This window comes from Delphinapterus leucas, chromosome 8 (assembly GCF_059928025.1).
Source record: "Delphinapterus leucas isolate spDelLeu-1000000601 "Yukka" chromosome 8, BTC_Dleu_Yukka2, whole genome shotgun sequence".
NCBI lineage: Eukaryota > Metazoa > Chordata > Mammalia > Artiodactyla > Monodontidae > Delphinapterus > Delphinapterus leucas.
This window is the reverse complement of record NC_143136.1, coordinates 63948795-63964977: the sequence shown is the minus strand read 5'-3', so window position 1 is coordinate 63964977 and position 16183 is coordinate 63948795.

Below are 16183 nucleotides of genomic sequence, written 5' to 3'. Positions count from 1 at the left end.
AGGCGGGGAGGGGAGGAGGCGGCGGCCGCCGCTCTCGCCGCGCACCCCGCGCCTCGCGCGCGCAGTTCTCTGTCTCCGCGAGGGGAACCGCCGCCCCGCCGCCCTCTCCCGCCCTGCTTGCGGCCGGGGAAGTTTCCACCGGAGGGGAGCGAGGCCGGGTTAGGTTGGCTTTCGGGGCCCGCGTTCCTCTCCCCCTCACTCCCTGCTTTCCGTGCGCCTTCGCCCCAGACAGTCGGACTCTCCGGAAGATGTCCCCTGGGGTCCCCGAGGACGGGGTCGTTGAACCGCCGCCAGGTTCTCAGATTCAGAAGTCTCCCCAAGTAAAGAGAACCTGAAGTTCATTTACAAGTCAGCGAGTGAGACACCTACACGCCGGCCATTTGTAGGACGCCAGTTAAAAAACAACCGAGTTGTAACTTTCCGGCCACCTACCTGCCAATATCCCTTTCCCCACCTTGCCTAATCTAATCGCAGCCCTTCTGGTTTTTTCTTAGTGAAACATGATTCCTTAGGTCTCTGGCTGTTCACAGACTTTATTCATTTGTTCCAAGCCGCTTGGATCCCAGGGAGGTGATGAAAGGGCCTGTGCAGCTAGAATAAGAAGTGTAAGAAAACTTTGGACACTATTTCAAATTTTAGACCCTTAATAACAAGCCACATTAACCCGTTAGGACAACAGATAGCAGGCATTTCTTTTACAGAGCATACTGGTTGTCAAAGTTTGTACCGCAGCATAAATAAACTGCGTTGGAAACAACTGCTGCTTTTCATCACTCCCAAAATTACCTCATCCTTAAAATTGCTATGGTATAACCATAGGTCTTCCTAATTACAGGTGTCATATTTAACGCTGAATGTTCTCTGTGTTCCCCTGGTATAGATGACCAAGATTGCACCATCCTTGTCTTAAGGTGAAACGGTGCCGTGACCCAATGGTCATAATGGTCATTTGGCCAAAATTATCTTGTGTCGTTTTCATGATGAGGACTACTGAATAAGAATAATGAGCATATTAAAAAAAGAAAATCAGAAAGATTGTGATACTTTGTCTCCTGTGTTTATATACAAAAATCTCCTTAAATTTTTTTTAAAGATAATTCAGATGAAACCCAGAAATTCATTAGGAGAAACGTTGTATGTCTAATCAAAACATTGATGGAAACCGAACGGTGAGTATGCTTAATCTCTCACAGCATGATGGAACACTTGGGGTAAAGCAACTCCTGTGCTCTGGTCTACACACAGAAATTTATGCTGAACTGAGAAGTTGTACATTCTTTTATGAAGGAGTGTTCAAAAACTGTATTAATTTTAATGTCTGTCAAGAAACAGACAACTTCAAGAACAAATAAATTCTAGGCCTCTGATGTTTCAAGGGGGAAAGAATAATAGGGAACAGGAATGCTGTAACTGTTCACCCCTTAAAGTGCTACTCCCAAGCCGAAGAACATTTAAGGACTATTTTTTAGGGAAAAGAAAAATGATTAAATGAATATGACTTCCATTTTGTCACATGAATTTATATTTTGACTTTCAAACCATGAAGGCCGGGAAACTGTGAAGGCCAGGAAAGTTCTTGGAACTTAATAAGAAAACATAATGTTGTCAAGACCAATAGCACAGATTTGAATCAAACACAGATCACTTAGTTTCCCACAAAGAACAAGTGTTCTGTAGTCATATACCAGATATCTGTACCCAGCAGACTACTTTCCAAATGGCTCCTAGGATGATGACTTGTAAGAACTGGAGACTGAGTGCAGACCCATCACTACTGCCAGTAAATCAGTTTAAAGAACATTTACTATCAGTGGCCTTTGGCATCATTTTTATATATGAAGAACAGAGCTTGAATTATATTTTTAAATTATATAAAAGCATTGGATTAGAATTTTAAGTTAATGTTTCCATAAACAACTGAGTAGAGTGGTACTTAAAACTAGGAAATATATGTATTTAAAAAGTATTTAACTGATATGCAATTTCCCCTGAAAACCTATTACTAAATTTAAACTGAAAGGTGGCAGGGGAGGAAGCCTTTAAAATGTAAACAACGTTTATTTCAATACATATCTTTATTCTTTATCTTTATTTACATTTAGTCAGAGACTTTAAAACATTAGAAAGAAAAAAATAAGAGGCCAAATTTTGTTAAGTGTTTACAACTACCTCATTATATGTCAGGGTTTCTTAACTTCAGCAGTTTTGATATTCTGTGCCAGGTTATTCTCTGTGTTGTAGAGGTCTGTTCTCCTGGCCTCAACTCACTAGATGCCAGTAGTACCCCCGCTCTCAGTCATGACTATCCAAAAGGACCCCAGATGTTGCCAAATGTCCTCTGAAGAGCAAATCACTGCTTTAGGTAAACTGAATATACAAAATTGTCATTTTATAAACAGATTATTGCAGTGGTTCTTTGCATTACAAAGAGTTTAAATAGAGTTTAGTTATTCACAAATCCTGAAGAGGATCAGAATATGCTACCCCAAATATGCCACTTTGGCATAAGAATTATTTTGAGCTGAAGGCAATTAAGAAACAATAGACACAGGAAGAGTTCTCTTCCCTCCCTCAGTCTGCCTAAAAACATGGCATAAATTGCCCTTTTGTAAATGAAATTTCCATTTATAAAGGAAATTTCCATTTGCAAAGGTGCCCCCTCTCCCATACCAGGAATGTTATCATGGAGATAGTGCTGAGATGAGTCTGCACAAACAACTCTTATCTACCAGTAGTTTCCCCCATACATTTCCTAGTTACCTTCCCACAACTTACCCATACCCCCAGAAGCCCAAACTCCCTTTTCCTTGTCTAGTCACTTCTCCATAATTTATCACCCTTTGTTAAAATGGTATATAAGCCCCCAGTTCTAACCACCCCTTTGAGTTATTCATCACTGAGTACTCCCACAAAAATGTGCATTTCACATGCAAATAAACTGTGTTTTTTCCTCTTGCTAATCTGTCTTTTGTCAGTTTAATTCACAGGCCTCCAGTTACTAAATTTGAGAAGTTAAAGCTTTTCCTCCTGTACAACCTTTTGAACATCTAAAAGAAGATGTGTAGTGTAGTGGCCAAGACCTTGAAGAAAGAAAGTGCCAGATTCAAATCTTACCACCAACAACAATTTTTTTTTTTAATCTCTGACTTTGGACTGACCTTAACTTTCTGAGTCTCAATGTCCTCATTCACAAAATCAGCATCATAACTTTGACATGGGTTGTTACAACATAATTTGCATGTAAACAGCTTAACATAATGGCTGACACAGTAAATGTTCAATAAAATGAAAACCCTTATCAATGTCTTCATCATTATTCTTATCTGCCAAGATTTGTAACAAAACATAGAAGAGAAAGATTTATAATAATGGCAATCATGAACTGTACAGACTATAAGCTCCCTGAGGGCAGGTATTTTTGTTCCTTTGGTTCATTGCCGTATCCCAGTGCCTGGAATAACATCTGCCAAAGAATATCCTCAGTAAATATTTGTTGAATGAATATAACACTTTTTAAATGGATAAAAACATGCTTTTAAGCATCAGAATGAGTCAGCCATGCCAAGGGTGGATTAGATGGGAGGAAACTGGAGGCGGAGAGACGGATTTGGAAGCCACTGCAATAAAGTTAGAGAAATGTGTATGTGAATAAAGCCATGATATTGAGGATAATGATGAGGGGGTAGATTTAAAAATTATTTAAGGAGCAGAAAAATGGAACTTAATGACAGATGAGTTTCCTTTAAAAGTCAAATTGCCCAAATCCATTAAAAAAGTAGATGAACACAAGTAAAATGTATAAAATGTTTTAGAAATACTTCTATTGAAGGAATGAGAGGTTCTCTTGATTGACAGGTGGTCCTTCTCCCATGGCTAACCCATAATCTATTGCAAAGTCACTTCCATTGCCTGGTGAGAAAAGGCCAGATGTTCTTGGGTGTGAAGAATATGTATCACCATGTTTCCCATTTTCAACTCTCTTATAATTCCTGTTTTAGTAACTATGTTTGAGGGGAAAGTTGTGACAGAGCTGAACATTTATTTCAACAATTGCTTCCAAAGACAAGCACCCAATTTTTTTGAGTTAAGGTGATGGCAGGGCCATAGTAGAAAAGGTATGGGTTTAAGTCTGTAATAGCTGGATTTACATACTTGATCTGCACTTACTAGTTGGCAGCTCAAACTCTCTGAGCTTCTGTTTTCTTAAAATAGGGACAATTATCCCAGGATTATTGGGTTGCAGTAAAGATGAAATGAGTTGGTATGTGTAACACACCTTACCCACAGGGACACACTTTAGTAGTATAGCAGTGGCTCCAGAATTTCCTCCTGGGAGGGACTCAAGGGTGGTGGTCTCAGGTTGAATTGCATCGCCCCAAAAGACGTGTCAAAGGCTCAAACCCCAACACTTGTGAATGTGACCTTATTTGCAAATAGGGTCTTGGCAAGTTAAGATTAGGTCAAAATAGATTAGGCTGGGCCTATTCCAATGACTGGTATCCCTACAAGAAGAGGAAATTTGGACCCAGGGATACAGGAAGAATGCCATGTGAGGAGAGAGGCAGAAACTGGAGCGATATGTCTGCACGTCAAGGGACGCCAAAGATTGCCAGCAGCAACCAGAAGCTAGGAGAGAGGCATGGCACAGATTCTCCCTCAGAGCCTCCAGTAGGAGCCAACACTGCTAATACCTTGATTTTGGACTTCTAGCCTCCAGGCTGGGAGAGAATCAATTTCTGTTGTTTTACTCCACTGAAGTCTGTGGTACTTTGTTACAGCAGCCCCAGGGAAGTAATACTGCGGCATTATGGGATTTGTTCTTTAGCCAACTGCATTTCATTTGGACCAAATTTAGCAATGAGCACCAATGGAAATAACCACTGCTTTGGAGCCATCACTCTACCAAAACCCTGGATCTTACGCTACAACTTGTTTTTAATCCAATTTTAAGTGGGGGGGAAAAAAACACAAAAAAGTGCAGAGTAAATATCTGAATGAATTTTCAGCACAGATGTCAAACGTCCATCTGAAAAATGCATTTGAGAACATATGAACCTTTCCAACTTTGAAGACCAAGGCATCCTACAATGAGCTTACCCATAGAGATGTCATGTGCTTGCCACTGACACAGCTGATGATATGTTACCCCAGGTCCAGAGCTGGTGTGATCCAGTTTTCTCAGGTTAACACAATTTAATGTTAAGGAGTCATTGGTGCCTATTTCCCAACCATAAATGGAAAGAGAGGCTTAAATCTATTTTAAGCTAAATTATTGCAAAGACACTGCTTTTTAAATTCATGTGATTTAAGGAATTAAACTTATATGAATTGTAACTTCCAGACACGTGTTTTCATTTATTTCCCAACCTACTGTTGAAACTGACTTTCTATTGCATTTTATGTTACAGACAAAATTGCTCTGGTGACAATTAATGCCTCTTCACTTATCTTAGAGGTTTCTGACTATGATTTGGGTCCTGATAGAGAGAAGTCTCACTAGAAGCCCTACTCTCTGTATGCATAGGGAAGACCTCCATATTTAGCAAGGCTTGCCTTTTGCTAAAACATCCAAAGGCATTATCATAAATCTCTGTGGCATATATATGTCTTTTAACCTGTCTAAAACCTGATAGTCTTGTCCCAGGCAGACTGACATAAAAATGTAATTAAAAGCAATTTGATTCTTTATTGCTGTCTCCACTGAAGAATCTCAAATAGGAATCCTGTTCATTACACAAAACAGCATTTTCTGAAAATTTTTGTTCAACCCTTCCCAACTTCAAAATTTTCCAAACACCAAGGATGTCTCAAAGCCTCTCTTTTCCTCTCTATTAAAAAATCCTCCCACCAAAACTATCAACAAACCCTGAACACTCTTTCATCTCTGCCTCTCCGGCCTCCATGCCAGCCTCAGATCTTTATCAGGAGAGGCATGTTGAGTTACCTGTATTCTGAAAAACAAAGGAGGGTCAGTGGCTGCCCTGGTTTATAAGGGGTATGTAATAAAACATTTAATAATTTAACTTACTAATATTTTTTCATTCAGTAAATACATTTTTAGGGACTATAATTTGCATGACACTTTGCCAAATGCTGTAGAAAAATAAAAGACAAAACTGTAAGGAACGGCACCAAGAAACGGAGGAGAGCTTAAACGAGCTTTATTTGGGAACGCTCCCGGGCAAGGTTCACTGGTGTGAGACAAAGGGGCCAGAGGAGGCGCGCCCCGGGCGAGGGTTTGGGCAGAATTCATAGGGGAAGAAGGGAAAGGGGTGTGGTGAATCCGGGAGGGCGCAGGTTACTCCTTATTTGGTGGTCTCTTCGGGTATCGTGACAATATCCGGTGCCGGTTGCATCAGTCTTGGGACCGTTAGTCCCGCCCCTCGAAAGGCGGGAAGGCTGGGCCGGGTGGAAAAGTCCACAAGTCAGTTCCTGGAACTGGGTGGTCCGGAAAGTCTCCTGGTCAGTTTCTGGAACTGGGTGGTCCGGAAAGCTTCGGTCTGATGCAACCTGTGAGTCTGATTGCGTTCCCTTGCCTCCGGCCAGTTGGCCTTACAAAAACTATCTCAGCCCTTAAGAATTGTATAACCCATACAATCCCATTTTATCCAGTGTCCAATCTTCCAGCACCCCAGCTGCCCCCAAGTTACTGAAACATGTAAACAACACTTAAAATAAGGAGACTAGCCCAAACCAGAGGTCACAGAGATGCCATATGATGGGTTGATTTGCTGATCAAAATAAATCACTTCTCTTACTATTGACTGGCAAAGTCTACAAATCAAAACCAAAAAACCCATGCCCTACTGGTGCTAAAGGCAAGAATTCTAAGAGAAATGGCAGGAAATAGCAAGAAAATGAAAATGAAAACCAGACAAAAGAGGGAATTCATGACGGTCCAATGGTTAGGACTCGGCAATTTCACTGCCATGGCAGGGGTTCAATCTCTGGTCGGGGAACTAAGATCCCACAAGCCACACAGCATGGCAAAAAAAATAAAATAAAATAAAAATGCAACAAAACAGCAGAAGGAGAGGTAGATATTAGAGGCAGCTAGAGAGGTAGATGCCTTTGCTATTAAGCAGTTAGGAGAGGATGGCAGAAATGGCCTTGAAGAAAGCAAAGAATCATGACAGAAGGAAGTTCAGTATCAGGGGCCAGACCTGCATCCAAGGAGACACAGCCCAGGTGCAAGCACATATGTCTACACAGTGTGAGCAGTGGGACAGTGTCACACCGACCAGCGTTGGCCCAGCATGGTATACCATCATGCCAGAAAGCTCGCCCAGTGCTGCCAGATCTTCTGGTTGTTTTAGGAGAAGCCAACAAATCTGATTTTATGTGAAATATTTCCATTTTTAAATATTGGCCTGACTTTATAAAATACTGCACAGAATCTGATACCATATACATAATGTTTTAAAACAAGAAAATGCTAAACACAGTCTTTGAATAAATACATAGTGAAACATGGGCCTGAGCGATAAACTTCAAATTCTGGGTAGTGGTGATCCCTTGAGAGGGTAGGCAGGGGAGAGGCACATAAAGGGCTTCTATGGCATCTGTAATGTTTTATTGCTTTAATAAAAATCTGTAATAAATATAGCAAAATGATAAGATTTGTTAGACTAGATGATAGGTCCATGAGTTTCTATTACATTAGTGACCCTACTGTTCTGTACGCTTGAAATATTTCACAATTATAAGACAATAATACTGCACAGGCCAAACATTTTTAGTCCACATCAGACCAGTGGAGCAGAATTTTGCAGACTCTGCATAGCATGATTCAAAAGGCATAGAGCCCACACTCAGGTTAGACCAGGGTGAGCAGACTTTGGTCGCCCCTCCCCCCAAGAGTAAAACATAGGTGGTCCAGGTGGTTTTCAACCTGCTTGGACATCAGAGTCACCTGTCCAGCTTGTTAAAACTTCCCATGCCTGGGTGTCACCTAGATTCTACTAAATAATAAGCTGCATCTAGAAACTGGGCAGGGAGGGGATTCTAATGTGCAACCAGAGTTGAAAATAACTGTGATAGTTCTGAGAAGATTACCGTGACACAGGAAAGCCACAACTAGAAAAGCACCTGAGTTGGGGGGCTCCCAGATACGTGACAACTTTAAAAATCTCAGTGGTCACTGGTGGCTTTCCTGGAATTAGACATAACAAATGACAATGAAAGCAAAATACTCATTAAAAAGGACTAAGTCTTTTTGTAATAAGAAAATTGAAATAAGAACTATTGAAAGAGTAACTATTTAAAAAAATATTTTCATTGAAATGGTTAGAATAAAATATTATTCAGTACATTATTTTAAAGAAACAAATTGTGTACCTACTGTGTGCAAGCTTTCTGCATAGAGTTGTGGAATGATGGAAAGATGGATGAGCCCCATCCCTTACTCTCAAAGAAACAACATCTAATGGGGCAGACAGACATGTCAACAAATAATTTGTCGTTTTGGGAGACAGAGACTGGTCATGTGAGTATGACTGTAGTTTTGACTCAAAGACTCCAAAACTAGAGCATTCAAGTTATTGGGTCACAGGGTCTTATTTTAACCATTCTCTGATGGCCTGGGTTTGGTGGAGAGACCCCAGAAGCTGGGAGAGAAGAGCAGAATGGAAAGGAATCGTCTCAAAATGACTTTGACTTCAGACAGTGTTAAATATATGAAGGGTTCAAAAATGATGCCTTGACATGGAAACAACCTAAATGTCCATTGACAGACGAATGATAAAGAAGATGTGGAACATATATAAAATGGAATACTACTCAGCCCTAAAAAAGAATGAAATAATGCCATTTGCAGCAACATGGATGGACATAGAGATTATCATACTAAGTGAAGTAACTCAGACAGAGAAAGACAAATACTATATGATATTTAGTATTTACATATCCTTATATGTAGAATCTAAAATGTGACACAAATGAACTTATCCAGAAAACAGAAACAGACTCACAGACATAGAGAACAGACTTGTGGTTGCCAAGGTCGGGGTGGGTGGGGGGTGGGAGCGGGGGAGGGATGGTTGGGAGTTTGGGTTTAGCAGATGCAAACAATTATATACAGGATGGATAAACAACGAGGTCCTACTGTATAGCACAGGGAACTATACTCAATATCTTGTAGTAAACCATAATGGAAAAGAATATGAAAAATAATATATATATATATAACTGAATCACTTTGTTGTACACCAGAAACTAACACAACATTGTACATCACTATACAGTAAATCCCCTACATACGAACCTTTAAGTTGCAAACTTTCAAAGATGCAAACATTCATTCTATCAACGTCAGGTGTGAGTGAAATTGCAGCTTGCCCTCCATCTCCTATTGCTGACGATCTTTCAGCTCTACCACCTCCCACCTCCTCTCCCTCCACCAGTCAGTAACTCTTCATGCCTGTTCACTTGATGCCAGCCCCTGTATGCCAGCTGTTGTACTGTATTACTGTACTTTTCAAGGTACTGTACTGTAAGATTAAAAATGTTCTTTATTTTTTGTGTTTGTTTTTTATGTATTATTTGTGTGAAAAGTATTATAAACCTATTACAGTACAGTACTATATAGCTGATTGTGTTAGTTGGGTACCTAGGCTAACTTTGTTGGACTTATGAACAAATTGGACTTACGAACACACTCTCGAATGGAACTCGTTCGTATGTAGGGGACTTACTATACTTCAATAACATAAATTTTTAAAAAATGATGTCTCGAAAGACTATTCTTACTATAAGTTAATCAGGTTAATCCACAAAAGCTTTTTTCTTTTTTTAAAAAAATACTTTTTATTTATTTGGCTGCACCTGGTCTTAGTTGCGGCATGTGGGATCTTTTAGTTATGGCATACAGGATCTAGTTCCCTGACCAGGGATTGAACTCAGCCCCCCTCCATTGGGAGCGTAGAGTCTTAACCATTGGACCACCAGGGAAGTCCCACAAAAGCTTTGTTCTTGATACAAAGAAATTTTTTTTCCTTTGCTATAAAGAAGACTTTGGTATGACTTTCTCTTTCAGAACCCCACATGTGAATGAATCACTGAGTGAATGAATAGAATTCAATCCTCATAACAAAGAAAACATTGGATCATAATATACTCCTTTAGGATAATTTTCAGGAATGTCTATGATTCAAAGCATTTCCTTTTACAACAATAACATTAGCTATAGTTTATGGATACATTGCACTAAGTATTTTAGATACATTCTCCTGACTGATCTTCACCTACAACCTGCTGAGGTAGATCACATTATGTGCATTTTTATAGATGGAGAAATTGAAGGTCATGATGGTTAAATAACAAACCGAACCCTAATCTCAGTTTATCTGCAGCAGAACCAGGATTCAAACATGCTCTAACTCCAAAGGCTAAAACTTAAACTCAGCACTATATTCCTCTATCGCTTGACAAGGCATATTCGCTATTATTACATTAAAACTTTTAAACAAAATTTTATTAATTAAATTAAATTTCAATTTAATTTTAATTAAAAATGCCTACTGAGGTACTATGCAGTTTGAGACCATTTAAAGCCAGAAGGTAAGGCTGTAGATAGCCAGGAGACAATCACTAAGAGTGGAGTGTTCCTTCTTCAAGCATCAATTTTTGGTAATTTTGAGTTAAGAGACAAATATTCCATATGTGCCTGTATTCCTCCATCCAAATATTATAAATATTAATTCCAAAACTACCTTTATGCACCCGCAACAATACTCTGTGAACGATGGCTGTTGTTAATCTGTGTTTTAAAAATGCTAAAGTAACCGTTAATTTGAATAATCAATATAAATAATTTATTAGTTTGGTCTCCAAATCAAGTAGAAGCTATATGACAGTATTTCACAGCTCAATGAAGCAGGTAGTTCAGTCAAGTAGTCTTCAAATCAGTTGTTCCTTAAATACAAAGAAGAGTGGTGTATATATAAGCAATTCAAGAGACTAGAAAAGGCCAGGTAATGTTACAGAATTTTGACACACATTTCAATAGATAATCCAATAATGTTTTCATTTTCATGAGTTTAACTCTTTAAAATTCCATTAAAACATAAAAGAAAGTTTTGAAAAAAGAGAAAAAAAATCACAGTGTTTTTGGTGTTATTTTCAAGTCATTTAATGCACACATTATTTGAATATTGAGCATTATAGCCGGCTTACCACTTTGTGTTCCCGTGACTGGGCTGTCAAAGGAAGCCGATCATTGCCTTAACCAGCTGTGTGCATAAAGAAAGGCCATTATTTCTTCCTTTCTCATGAAAATGCATGGCCCATTTTGTATTGCCCAGATACTGCCACAGATGGATTTAATTCAGCAAATGAGGTACTCGCTATACTAAAAGAAAGAGCTTATGGAGGTAATATCATGTCAAGAAAATATTATTTTATTGGGACAAACATTTTTTTCAAAGATAGCAAGAATGTTTATTGTGAGGTGGAAAACAGTAGCACAGTAGAAGCCCAAAGAGTTCATGTATCTATTGACAGAGGTTTGTTCTTTCAAATAAGCAATTAATCATGGGAATAGTGGCTGATGACAAATTTAGATTATGAAAGTGCTTCATTAAAATTTTTTTTCCTTTTGAATACATAAGTAGATGTACAAGTTATAAAAATTGAAAGTAGGAAGGGTATAAAGTGAAAACTGTATCTCCCTCCTGCCTTTATCTTTCACCCATGTGGTTCTCTTTCCTAGAAGCAACTACTATTACCTTGTTCTTGCATCCTTCAAGGGATATCCCATGCATATGCAACCATATTTATATGTTGTTTTCTATACTAATAATAACATACATACTGATCCATAGTCCCATTTTTTTACTTTAACAAATGTCTTGGAAAAGGTGTCATGGAGTCCTAATTTTTTTTTTTTTTTTAACCTAGCTCTATGCTGTCCATGTTTCTTTTTATACTGGGGTAAAATTTGCACTTAGTAAAATGCTAAGATTCATTTTCATACATTTGAAGAATTGAATACAAGGGTGTATCCATCTCTCAAAGCAAGATTTAGAATATTTCATAATAATTCTTGAGAGCTAATTAATATTCCATTGCATGGATGTGCCATGACTGATTTAACCAAACCTCTATTTTTGCTCTCTTTTGCTGTTATAAATAAGTTTGCTGTGAATAACATGTATATGTATGATATTGCATGTGTCTAAGTACACCTATGGGATATTTCCTAGAATTAGGATTGCTACATCAGAGGGTATGTGCGTTTTTAACTCGGAAGGATATTGACAAATTACATACCTTAGGGGTTGTACACTCTGGCTGACAATTTATGAAAGTTTTTTTTGCAGTATACTGTGGTTATTAAACTTCTTGATCTTTGTCCACTGGTAGGTGGATAAAGTGTGATTGTAGCTTTAATTTTGTTTCTCTCATTCGGAGGATGCTGAGCATCTTTTCGTGTGTTTAAGAAGCATTAAATAGCTTCATTCCAAAAGAAAATCTGAGCCAAAGCAGAGGTGCTGTGAAGACTGCCATGTATTTGGAGTGATGAACAGAAACACAGAAGACTTGACATTTATTCTAACCTTTCAAGAGAAGTTGGACAAAGTAATGTGTTTCTGAGGACAATAGAAACCTAAGGAAACTTGATATTTCAAGTATCACCTGAAAAGAAGATGCCAAAATCTTGAATGGAAAAGTCCAAGAAACCAAAGATCTAAGAAAGTATGCCTGCCTGAATCACAAATGAAGACAATGTTAATTTGTTTCATCAACATAAATGGTATTGTCCATGCCGAATTAATCTACAAGGTCAAACAGTCAGGCAAGCTTATTGTGCAGAAATTCTAAAACATCTGTGGTATTGTACATTGCACAAATCACTGCTTGATCATCCATTTTATTTACTACACTTTGCTCTGGACAACCTTTGACTAGTCTTTAAAATCAGTGCCATTCTAAAAGGGAAAAAGCAACCCAAAAAGGAAAGAAAACTTGCCACTGAGGATATTCAAAAGACAGTGACTTCAGTTCTAATGGTAATTCCAACAGGAAACATTCAAAATACTTGGGGCAATACTTGAAATCACTACATAGCTCCCAATGTGACTTATTTGGAGGAAACAATACTCTCTTAGATTTAGAAGTTCTTATTTTAAGTTGTTTCCATTGCTGGATAATTGTATTATTTATGCCATGTTAATCTAACAATCAGGGACACTTAAAATCCTTCAACTACCCTTTCCCTCTCCAATAAAGTACTTCATGGAACAATAGAATTATAGAAAAAAAAACATTATTGTTTAATTTATTAGACTCCCACTTATTTGCTGCAAAGTATTATTAAAGTTATGCCTCTTACCTGGGCCTCAGTTTTCTTTTCTGTTAAATTCAGATAACAAATTGTAGTGACTAATTAACTAATAAAGTCTCTGTCATATAGTAGTCTCTCAAAAAATCCTCGTTCTCGGGCTTCCCTGGTGGCGCACTGGTTGAGAGTCCGCCTGCCGATGCAGGGGACGTGGGTTCGTGCTCTGGTCCGGGAAGATCCCACGCGCCGCGGAGCGGCTAGGCCCGTGAGCCATGGCTGCTGAGCCTGCGCGTCCAGAACCTGTGCTCCGCAATGGGAAAGGCCACAACAGTGAGAAGCCCGCGTACCGCAAAAAAAAAAAAAAAATTCTGGTTCTCTTCCCCACATCTGTATCTGATTAGGACTTTGTCGATGGACCCAAAAGTAGCAATTAAAAATGAAACTCTTGAGATTTCAAAGGACTGAGTATGAAAGATTTAGGTTTCAAATTAGGAAGAATTTTCTTTTACTGACACCTGTGATAAAAAAAAAACCTTCAGTGGAACACTTAAGGAAAAAATGTACAAAAATATATTGTCTGAGTTCATTTGCGAAGAATAGAATCCACTCTAGCTAGTTTACAGGATATTAAAAGACTTTCAGATTTTGGAGGAGGGATAAAGGGACTGAGTCTGGATTGAACTTTCAGGAAAGATTGCCACAGCTACATTTCACTGATGAGGCACTATACTGGGTTGAATACTATCCCCCCAAAAATCATGTTTACCTGAAACCTGTAAATGTGACCTTATTTGGAAATAGGATCTTGCAGATGTAATCAAGTTAAGATGAGGTTGTACTCGATTAAGGTGGGCCTTAATCCAATGTCTAGTGTCCTTAAAAGGACACTGAGAGAAGAGACACTGACACATGAAAAAAGGACATTTGAAGCTGGAGGCAGAGATTGGAGTGATGCCTCTATAAACCAAGGAATGCCAAGGATTGCCAGCACCCCCCAGAAACTAGAAAAGGCAGGGAAGGATTGGCCCTAGAGCCTTCAGATAGAGCATGGCTCTACTGATAACCTGATTTTGAACTTCTAGCCTGCAGAATTGTGAAAGAATACATTTATGTTGTCTTAAGCTTCCCCAGTTTGTGGAACTTTGTTAGGGAAGCCCTGGCAAACTAACATAGGCACCAAGGGAGCTGCTGAATCTTCCATAATCAGGGATCCTCCAGTTCCAGAACCACACTTCTACCTTAATAGTTAATAAGACTTTAAGATCAGGAAACCAACAGGATCAGGCAACCTGCCATGGTCAAGGAATGTCACTACTCCTGGTTCCAGAATTGTGGCACACCTCCTACAAACAGTCCACACCTTGTCTTAAGGCATACTGCAGAGTTCTTTGAACAATAGGACTTTAGCTGATACTCCCACAGAAAAAGCAAACACTTCCATCATTATTTTTTCCAGCAGTGGAGGAAGAAAATGCAGCAGAAGCACAGCCTATGCCTCACAGTGGCAAAAGCATCTGATTGGTCAGTCCTAAATCACATCCAGAACCCTAGCTGCAAGGGAGTCTAGGAAGTATAGTTATTCGTTTTCCAGACAACACAGTAGAGGAAGATATAAGAGATGTTAAGCACCAATCCACCATATTTACTACAGATAGTTCATGCAATTATTCCTTTAATTCAGAAATTACCAGCATTAAATGTATTAAATCACTTAATTTCCTGGATCTCAGTTATCTGTATAAAACTAAGATTGAAGGTGATCTCCAAGTATACCCTTGATTTAAAAATTCTAAATTTTTAAACCATATATAAATCTGTACATAAAAACATACTTTCCACATGTTTATTTACATAGTTTTCTAGACTTTCTTGAGAAAAGATACTGGATAGAAATTCTACAGCACCTACATGCTAACACTATGTAAACTTTTTTTCTTTTTTTAATTTTCTTTTTTAAAAATTTTTATTGGAGTATAGGTGAGTTACAATGTCGCGTATGAAACGTTTAATTGTCTTCAAAGAGGTGCAGAGAGTAGATTTACTCTTTGGAGGGGGAGAATTTGTATAGGAATGTGTGTGTGTGTGCGCCCACGTGTATGAATTGTGCATGTAAATGCAAGTCAATTAAAATTTCTCATGAATAAAATTTCTCATGACTAGGTAAAAGCAAACTGGCAGAAATTCAATACATATGGTATATATAGACAATGAAGTAGACTCTGCTTCACGTTTTTGTCTGGTTTTGAATTCTTATTTTTGCTTCCCACATTTCTTTTTTCTAAAATTAATCAGGCTCATTAAATTTAGCATGACTAAGGTTTTCCAGATATAAAAAAGAATAGCAAGTTGTGGATGGGCTTTACCATGTTGAATAACTACTATAAAAGTAGAATTTTATTAACTTTTGTAAGTAATTACATATGAATTGGTTGATTACTTATAATTTTATCACTAAAAATCTTTTATTTATTTATTACTTTTTCTTTTGGCTGTGTTGGGTCTTCATTGTAGCACACGGGCTTCTCTGTAGTTGTGGTGTGTGGGTTTTCTCTCTCTAGTTGTGGTGCGTGGGCTCAGTAGCTGCGGAGTATGGGCTTAGTTGCCCCATGTCATGTGGGATCTTAGTTCCCCGACCAGGGATCAAACCCACATCTCCTGCATTGGAAGGTGGTTTTTTTACCAATTGACCACCAGGAAAGTCTCCATTAAAAATCTTTACATATTATTCATACCCTTAACAGTCAGTATATTATCTTTTTATAACATAAGGGCTAGTGTTCACTATCATAGATTTGCAAAAATGGCCGCAAATTACTCCCCCCCGTTATCTAAACTGCTACATGATGTGACTTTTCAGCTCACTTTATTAACAGGTGGAGTCTCTTTTTTACCTCTAGTATCGAA